A 9,811-nucleotide genomic window follows, 5' to 3' on the forward strand; every position below is an offset into this window, starting at 1 on the left:
CGAGGAGGCCTGATAAAATAAATTTGAAATCCTTTAAAATCATTGAATTTGCACAATTCCCATGATAATTTGTTTCTTTCTCCCTTCTTTTCAACCCTTTTTAAAAACAGGTACTGGAGATCTTGATATAAAAGATCAGGTTAACTTTCAGAATATCTGAAACCAGGTCCAGTCTCTCTGCTGCTGACTCATGATGCAACTATGGGCAAGTCATTTGGTGTCCCAGGGTTTAGTTTATTCATTTGGATAATAGGGCAGTTGGATTAGAGAATTCCTGAAATCCTTTGCTGTTGTTCAGACTAGTTTCGACTGACTAAAACAGGTTGTTTTTGAATTTGATACTTGTCATCTTTTTCTTTGTTCTTAACCCAACACTAGTCTCCAAATGTTTGGAGGAAAAAAACACACAAAACAACACAAGAAAACCTTTACACATCCTAATGGTGGGTAAAATTGGATAGGGAGGAAAACTTTCAGTCTTTTGCCTAGGTGATTTCAGATGTTTATGGCCTAATTATGTATATATATCATTATTTATAATATATATGCAGAAATAGGTATAAATATAATATAAATATAAATGTCAGAGCTTTTTTCTCCTTCCCACTTTCTCTCCCTTTTTCTTTCTCCTTCCTTCCCTGCCTTCCTCTCTCTTCTTTCTCATTCTCTTTTCTTCTTGCTCTCTCACTTCCTTCCTTTCTTACATCCTTCCTTCATTTTTTTTCTTCCTTCTTTCCTTTCTTCCAAACCAGCAAGGCAAGTTATTTCCTTTACAGTGGTCTTGCTATTTTTGTTACTCACTGCCTAAGTGAGAAGTTCATTTAGACTAACATAAAAGAAATATTTTCATATAGGAAATAATGAAAATATGCAATATAAACCATATTAAATGAAGTTTGTTTAATAAATGCAAAGTATTAAGCACTATAAAATCATCTACTTCTATGTTTCAATAATTTATAAACCTAAGATTTCCTTCTGCAGAAGATAGGAAAGTGAGTGTAAATTATTTTAATATTTCACCTTTTAAAATCAAATATTTATCCTTTAAAACCCAACATTAAACTCAGAATTATTTTATTTTAAAATCTACTAAACATCTTACCAATCTATGTGCATAAACATTTCCGGGAAAACTGGGTAAACTTTAAACTTATTTCGCTTTCAGTTTCAGGAGACTATCATTCAGTTCAGTTTTTGATGATCAGCCACTGATAAATGCATTAAACATTTCCTGTGCCTGCTATGTCTGCTACTAGCAAGGTTGCAAGATTTAAACTAAAAAAAACACAAAAATGATGTCAGTATATGCCCTAAATCTAGCCAGGAAGCAGATAAAACCTAATGGAGACCACTCACTTCTATAATCTTTACTAAGGCAGTCATTAAGCAATTAAATGAAGTCAATGTCTTTCTTTGATAATGTCTTCTTCATACAGAAGACATTATCTAAAATTTCACTTACATCTGTAAATTCTGAGTAAATATAATTTATTTTCTTCGAAACTGAAATAAGTAAATAGATGAATTACTTTTATTCTGTATGTTTAAATGAGGTAGCTGAAGTGTTTTATAGATGAAACACTTTAGGCAATTTCACGTATAGATATTAAATATCAATTTAATAATTTTACTTTAAAATTTGTCCATTTTTTTAAAGAACAGAATAGGTATTCTACAATAAATACATTGAAATATGTATTTCTTCTCAACTAATTCAGAAAACTTGAAGATCAACATCTTAGATGATTTTACAGATCATTCCACATATAATTCTATGATTACTGCCTGTTGTATAAGCACGTGTACTTATACCTCCATACTCACAGTCTGTACACACCTTTACACATATACACGGTAATATTCATATACATACACACACACACACACACACACACACACAACAAATGCATCCATATGTGCATATACCCACATTTCTGGTTTACATTGTGAAAGCAAAATAAACGTCGGGACCTCAAACTCTCTAAGGCAAAGGTAGAATTCAATATGGGAACTGCATCATGCAAACCTGCCTCCCTCACAATTCATGCACTAGCAAATTCCTTGTGGTCCCCAAGATATTTACGCCAACACAGTCTGTTGAATTTCACCCTGATGATGTAAACTGATAGCTTTTCTTCACAGGTATGGGGCAAAGGAGAGAACTGAAGTCATTCCTCTGCTCACCTGAGACAGATGTATATCTAATTGCTTCTTCTGCCTTATGTTTATTTTATCTTTCGTAAAAATGCAGATTCACTGAGCTAGATGAATGCATAAGTGACTATTCCTCTATTCCACTCTCACATGGGACTCAAAATAATGCAACCAATGGCTTGCCTCTTATCTACCCACACCTTTGTAAAATTTCTTCCTCTTTCCCCAATATCTGCCATTTCCCTCTAAATACAGAAGCCCACAAAATCATCTTTGGAGAAAGGTACAGACCTGTCTCCTGACTATGCATCCTCATCCTCGGCAAATAAAATTCTAAATTGATTGAGATTTGTCTCAGATACTTTTTGGTTTATGAGGTAATCATTTGTGGAAGAATAAGAAGCAATACAAATTTTCCACAAAATTACTTTAGTGCATTTCCAGAAGACATTGTAAACCAAATGTTTTCAGACATATGCTGATTTGGGAAAGAGTTTTAAAGATACATTGCTTTTTAAATAAAAAAGTGGAAATCACAATGCATTTTAGATCTCCTATCCCATTAGTTCCTTTATCAATTATTCCTTAGGAGAAAAGTCTTAACATAATAGTGATTTCTGTATTGTGCTGAGGAAAAGTAAGGTCTGTGGTATGGTGCTAATATGATACAGCTGAAATGCTTAATACCATAAGACTTTCATATCATTTCTTATCACATTAACACAGGAACAGCATTCCTCTCTTGGCCAGCTTAGTTTTCCCATTGCCTGCAACTGTTGGGGATTCATGAATATTTAAAAGTTGTGAAAATAAGCTCTTGCTGACTCTGAGTTATGGTTCAAGAGCTGAGGTTGAGGTGACTTTTTTTTTTCCTTATCGAAGTTAGATTCTCTCAAGGAAGATTCTATCACTTGCAATGGAGCATAATACCTGAGAGAAAATGGTTAGGCCTTGCCAGATACTTCTCAGAACACTGGAGCAGGGATCTATGATATTGTTTTGTTTCCTCCAGTTGACTACAGAGGGCCCACGAGCTGCAGGCAGAAACGTCACCATGTTAACGGCAAAAGAAGAGGCATATATATTCAGAGAGTTTTCTGTCTCTTCACTGCCAAGCTTCCTGCTGATTTTCTTGCAATTGAGGATGTAGCAATTTAACAGTTTACTATTGATCCCTCTGAATCTGACAGATTTGCATAAATACTGTGCATAGGCACTAGTTCATTTCATGTGTTTGTCTATGTGATTTTGTATTATTTCTTGATTCCTTTTTGTTGAAGAAAAAAATAGCAGTAAATGAGTGTGGATTCCATTATGACTTCTAATTTGTAATTTTTTTCTTTTTGTGAAACAGACAGGAAACATATCCATTCAATACATGTAGAATGGGGCTGATAGTCCTCTAAAAGTAGAGATATAATATCTTACAAAGATACATTTTAGTTTTGAATGGTTTGTTTAATTTAAATATGGCTTAGGTAAAATTATTATATATTATGTGGATTCAGCATAGCAATGGTTATTCAATCAATTTTCATTTGTTCAATGATCACAAGCTTTTCACATTGTCCTAAACACACTAAGCACAATAAAATCAAGGTATTTGAACTTTATTAACTTACATCCCTTCATCTTGGATAAATGTAAAGACTCATATTTGCTACTTTTACTATGAAAACAAAGCGTTAATATTTTTTTTTTTTCCTGTAACTTACAGAGATTTTTTTCCTGTAACTTACAGAGATTTAATCTTTTTTTTTTTTTTTTGGATGGAGTCTTGCTCTGTCGCCCAGGCTGGAGTGCAGGGGTGAGATCTTGGCTCACTCCAAGGTCCACCTCCTCAGTTCATGCCATTTTCCTGCCTCAGCCTCTGGAGTAGCAGGGACTACAGGTGTTCACCACCATGGCCAGTTAATTCTTTGTATTTGTAGTAGAGCTGGGGTTTCACTGTGTTAGCCAGGATGGTCTCGATCTCCTGACCTCATAATCCACCCACCTCAGCCTCCCAAAGTGCTGGAATTATAGGCCACTGTGCCTGGCCAATTAGAGATTTAATTTTTAGCCAATTTAAAGTTAATATTTAAGAAGTAAAAATTGCTTCAACTTCTAGTTATAGTCATTGTGTATCACAGGTCAATGGTAATTTAGTACTTATAATTTTAAAATATAAGATTATCATGAATTAATATGTTGTGTCCCTAACAAAACCTTCAATAAAGCTGATTTAAACATTTATAACACTTATCCCAAATAATAGAAAGCCTAGCGATAAGGTGGATTCTAGACATGACATGATTGGGGCCTCTGGTTCAACTTCTCTGTGATTTTCTTATCTATATTCTTCCTCTTACATCAGCATGTTTAACTCCATTCTGGTGGTCCTCCTGGTTATGTCAAAGCAAAAGCCTACACTAGACAAAGTCAAGCAGGCAAGAAAGATTTTATTTAAAGCTATTGCAGTAGGAAAGAGAGATCAGATCTGAGTTCAAACTTAACTGTGGTAAAACACAAGGGCGGAGGATTTTCAAGAACTAGGATAAGGTATATCACAGGTCATCTGTGTTTGCTAACTGACTTTGTCCAAAGTAAAACAAATTTTCCTGTATCTTCATGACAGAAGATAGTTTTGCAACTCAGAGCAAGAGAACAACAGGAGTTAGCCTCCTCCTCTCCCATGGATATTGGGAGAGAGGGACACAATCTCCCTTGTTGACTATATTTCCAAGAGATGATTCATAGTCCTGTAGAAAGACAGTCCTGGTAGCAAAACTGGCAAAAGTCTTTTAAAAAGGTTTACATCTCAAAAGGGCTCAGAAAGGATTTATAATGACAAGTTTTCTAAAATAAGTGTTCTGAGAAAAGGGAGGTCAGGACCTAGAGCATGGAGGTCAGGGCTTAGAGCAGGAGCATGTCTAAAGTTAGGTCGAGCTGAAGGGAACACTAAGGCCATCTTGATCAGTTTTATCATGATTTCCAGTATCAATTAGGCAGCTTGCTTTATTCATTAACTCTCATAGGAGGGAGAAAAAAATCTATCTTTAATCCATAGATTATAAATTCTTCCTTATAGTCTATTTAGCAGACTCAGTCCACATGCTCACTTCTCAATGCCAATAAAGATTAACAGGACAATATCATGTGGTAACTGGCTTATGCCTGGGTTCCTGAGTCAATCGTTGGAAATAGGAATTTCATTAGTGGTTTGTATTTACTCTGGAGTTGACAATGGAAAGAGTATTTGAATTACATTTGGGGTTCCTTTTGAAAAACAGAAGAGAGAAATGGATTCTGGGTAGGCAAGAATCATTGTCACTACATCCTATTTTAAAGATGTTTTTCATTTATCTATCAATTTTAGTATATCATGTGCTCTATTTTAAAGCACTAGGATAGCACTTTAAAAACCATCTATTGCTAGTCACAAAAATCCATCTACTGCATGATTCTAATTCCACTTATAAGAGGTATGTAGAGTAAACAAATTCACAGAAACAGAAACTAGGGGCTGTGGGAGGGAGAAATGGGTAGTTGTTTAATGACTAGTAAGTTTCAGTTTTGCAAATGGAAAAGTTGTGAAATTTGTTGCATGCCACAATGTAAATATACTTAACAATAATGAACTGTGTACTTAGAAATTGTTAAGATGATAAATTTGTTATGCATTTTTCCTCAGTAAAAAAAATTAAAATCTATATAAAAATACCGAAGTAATTCGCAATGAATTAGTTTAACAGTTTCTATTATTGTCATCGTTCTATTTGTGAGGTTGTCTTTTAAGTTCATATGTTTACATTTTACTGAAAAGGAGATTTCAATTTTAAGTTTTGTATCATAATAATATAAATTATTGTAAACATTACTACACTGAATATATTTTACACTTTTCTGGAAACAACATTGGAGTTAATTAGTTTATCTTCATTCTAAAATGCAGAAAATAGATGCAGATTATTGAAAATAGTACAAATTAAGGCACTACAGTGACACACTTTAAACACACAAATTAAAAAGCAGGAAACTTATTCCCTTTACACTTCTAAAACACCTTTCCACAACTCTTACCCCACAATCATTCACATATATCTTATGCTACAACAGTAACTGCCTTTTGCTTCTGAATATTATAACATGACAAAAAACCAAGATTGTGATAAGAAAGTGATCAAAATTGGGCATGATATAAAGAGAGATACAATTTTACTGTACAGCAATATTTTATGTACATATGATACCACAAGACAAAGTTTCAGAGGTTAATGTCCATAAGAAAGCTATTTTAGAAAAAAGTGTGCAACTTTTCTAATCATAATGTATCTTCTAAAATAAATGTGAAATGTTTCTTCATCAAGATAAGATTTATGAGTTCTGGTTTATGAGTCATTAGTACATTAATTTACTTTTTGAATTAAGAAGGACATATGCCAGCTGGTTAAGAATTAATAAAATTAGGTAATTATCATATTTTTTAACTTTTCTTTTTCTAGTATACAAACTTTTGAGTTACTTCAAGACTACTCAGAATATTCAGACATAGCCTATATAACTTCATTCAAATATGAAAAGGATACTTTTACCAGTAACGAATTAGTGCTTGACAATATAATTGGATTGTTTATTTCACATATGTAATATTTTTCTAAATATTAAATTAGAATTTTAAAAAGGGAAAGTTTAGTTAGATATTATTAATCCCACTTAACTACTAACATCACTCAAATAGCTATATACTTTTGAATATCTGAAACTCAAGGAATATACAGGTGGGGGCCACGGAGAGAACTCAATGCCACTAGGATGTAATTTTTTAACTTCATTTAGTATATTGATCAAGTTATCTAGGTCTTAATCCTTTTTTTTTTTTTTTAGGGAAAACAATTACTAATTTTAAGAAAGATGTTATACATCTATGGATATTACCGTTTTTTATAGGGGCGAGGCCAAGATGGCCAACTAGAAGCAATGGCAATCAGAACCAAAGACAAAAACCACATGATTATCTCAGTAGATGCAGAAAACACCTTTGATAAAATTCAACATCCCTTCATGTTAAAAACTCTTAATAAGCTAGGTATTGATGGAATATATCTCAAAATAATAAGAGCTATTTATGCCAGAGTCACAGCCAATATCATATTGAATGGGCAAATGCTGGAAGCATTACCTTGGAGAACCAGTACAAGACAAGGAAGCCTTCTCTCACCACTCCTATTCAACATAATATTTGAAGTTCCGGCCAGGGCAATGAGGTAAGAGAAAGAAATAAAGGATATTCAAATAGGAAGATAGGAAGTCAAATTGTCTCTGTTCGCAGATGACATGATTCTATATTTAGAAAACCCCATCATCTCAGCCTCAAAACTCTTTAAGCTGATAAGCAACTTTAACAAAATCTCAGGATACAAAATCAATGTGTAAAAATCACAAGCATTTCTTTAAAGCAATAACAAATAAGCAGAGAGCCAAATAATGAATGAACTACCACTCAGAATTGCTACAAAGGGAATAAACTACTAGGAATAAAGCTAACAAGGGATGTGAAAGACCTCTTCAAGGAGAACTACAATCCATTGCTTAAAGAAATAAGAGAGGATACAGAAAAATGGAAAAACATTCCATCCTCATGGATAGGAAGTCAATATTGTGAAAATGGCCATACTGCCCAAAGTAAGACATTCTTCACAGAATTAGAAAAAAACTACTTCAAATTTCATATGGAATCAAAGAAGAACTCACATAGCCAAGACAATCCTAAGCAAAAGCAACAAAGCAAAAACAGCAAAAACAACAAAGCTGGAGGCATCACATTACCTGACTTCAAACTATACTACAAGTTTACAGTAACCAGAACAGCATGGTACTGGTACCAAAACAGACCTATAGACCAATGGAACAGAACAGAGACCTCAGAAATAACACCACGTATCTACAACCATGAGAAAACTGGTTAGCCATATGCAAAAGACTGAAACTGAATCCCTTCCTTACACCTTATACAAAAATCAACTGAAGATGGATTAAAGACTTAATTGTAAAACCCAAAACCATAAAAATCCTAGAAGAAAACCTAGGCAATACCATTCAGGACATATGCATGGGCAAAAACTTCATGATGAAAATGCCAAAAAAATTGCAACAAAACCAAAATTGACAAATATGATCTAATTAAACTAAAGAGCTTTTGCACAGCAAAAGAAACTATCATCAGAGTGAACAAACAATCTACAGAATGGGGGAAAATCTTTGCAATCTATCCATCTGACAAAGGTCAAATATCCAGAATTTATAAGGAACTTAAACATATTTACAATAAAAAACTAAACAACTGCATCAAAAAGTAGGCAAAGGATATGAACAGACACTTTTTAAAAGATGACATTTACGTGGCCAAAAAACATGAAAAAAAGTTCAACATCCCTGATCATTAGAGAAATGCAAATTGAAACTACAATGAGATATTTCTCATGCCAGTCAAAATGATGATCATTAAAAATTCAAGAAACAATAGATGCTGGTGAGGTTGCAGAGAAATAGGAATGCTTTTACACTGTTGGTGGGAGTATAAATTAGTTCAACAATTGTGGAAGACAATATGGGATTTAGAACCAGAAAAACCATTTGACCCAGCAATCCCATTACTGGGTGTACACCCAAAGGAATATAAATCATTATACTATAAAGACACATCCACTTGGATGCTTATGACAGCAGTATTTACAAAAGCAAAGACATGGAACCAACCAAATTTCCATCAATAATGGACTGGATAAAGAAAATGTGGTACATATACACCATGGAATACTAGGCAGCCATAAAAATGAATGAGATCATGTCCTTTGCAGGGACGGGAACGAAGCTGGGAACCATAATCCTCAGCAAACTAACACAGGAACAGAAAAAATAAACACTGCATATTCTCAATCATTAGTGGGAGTTGAACAAAGAGAACACATGGACACAGGGAGGGGAACAACACAAATGAGACCATGTCCTTTGCAGGGACCTGAAGGAAGCTGGAAACCATCATCCTCAGAAAACTAACACAGGAACAGAAAACCAAACCGAGCATGTTCTCACTCATTAGTCGGAGCTGAAGAATGAGAACACATGGACACAGGGAGGGGAACATCACACATCAGAATCTGTTGGAGGGTGGGGGGTTGAGGAGAGGGAACTTAGATGATGGGTCAATAGTTGAATCAAACCACCATGACACATGTATACCTATGTAACAAACATGCACTTTCTGCACATGTATCCTGGAACATAAAGTAAAATCTTTAGAAGAATTACAAAAATAATATTTGCTATGTAAAAAAGTTTAAGTATGATTTTATTATATAGTCTCGGGTAGAATTATTAGCAATCAAGTTGTGAATTAGTTTACTTTCATAATTTGTAGAACTGAATTGAATTAGGCTAATAGTAATTGTCCTTTAGGGATTGTCTTTTCTATGTATAAAATAAGTAAAGATTTTATAAATATATCTATCTTCCCATTGACATATTCTTGTTTTACTTTAATAAAGCAACAGCAATATAGTTTCATCCAACAAGAACTACCAGAGAACTGTTATATTTTTAAAAAGTTACATAAAATCAATATTTTTATTTCTTTTTATATAAAAATTCTGTATGTTACATAACCATTATTTTA

The sequence above is a fragment of the Colobus angolensis genome, unplaced genomic scaffold, assembly GCF_000951035.1.
Source record: "Colobus angolensis palliatus isolate OR3802 unplaced genomic scaffold, Cang.pa_1.0 Scaffold218, whole genome shotgun sequence".
Taxonomy (NCBI): Eukaryota; Metazoa; Chordata; class Mammalia; order Primates; family Cercopithecidae; genus Colobus; species Colobus angolensis.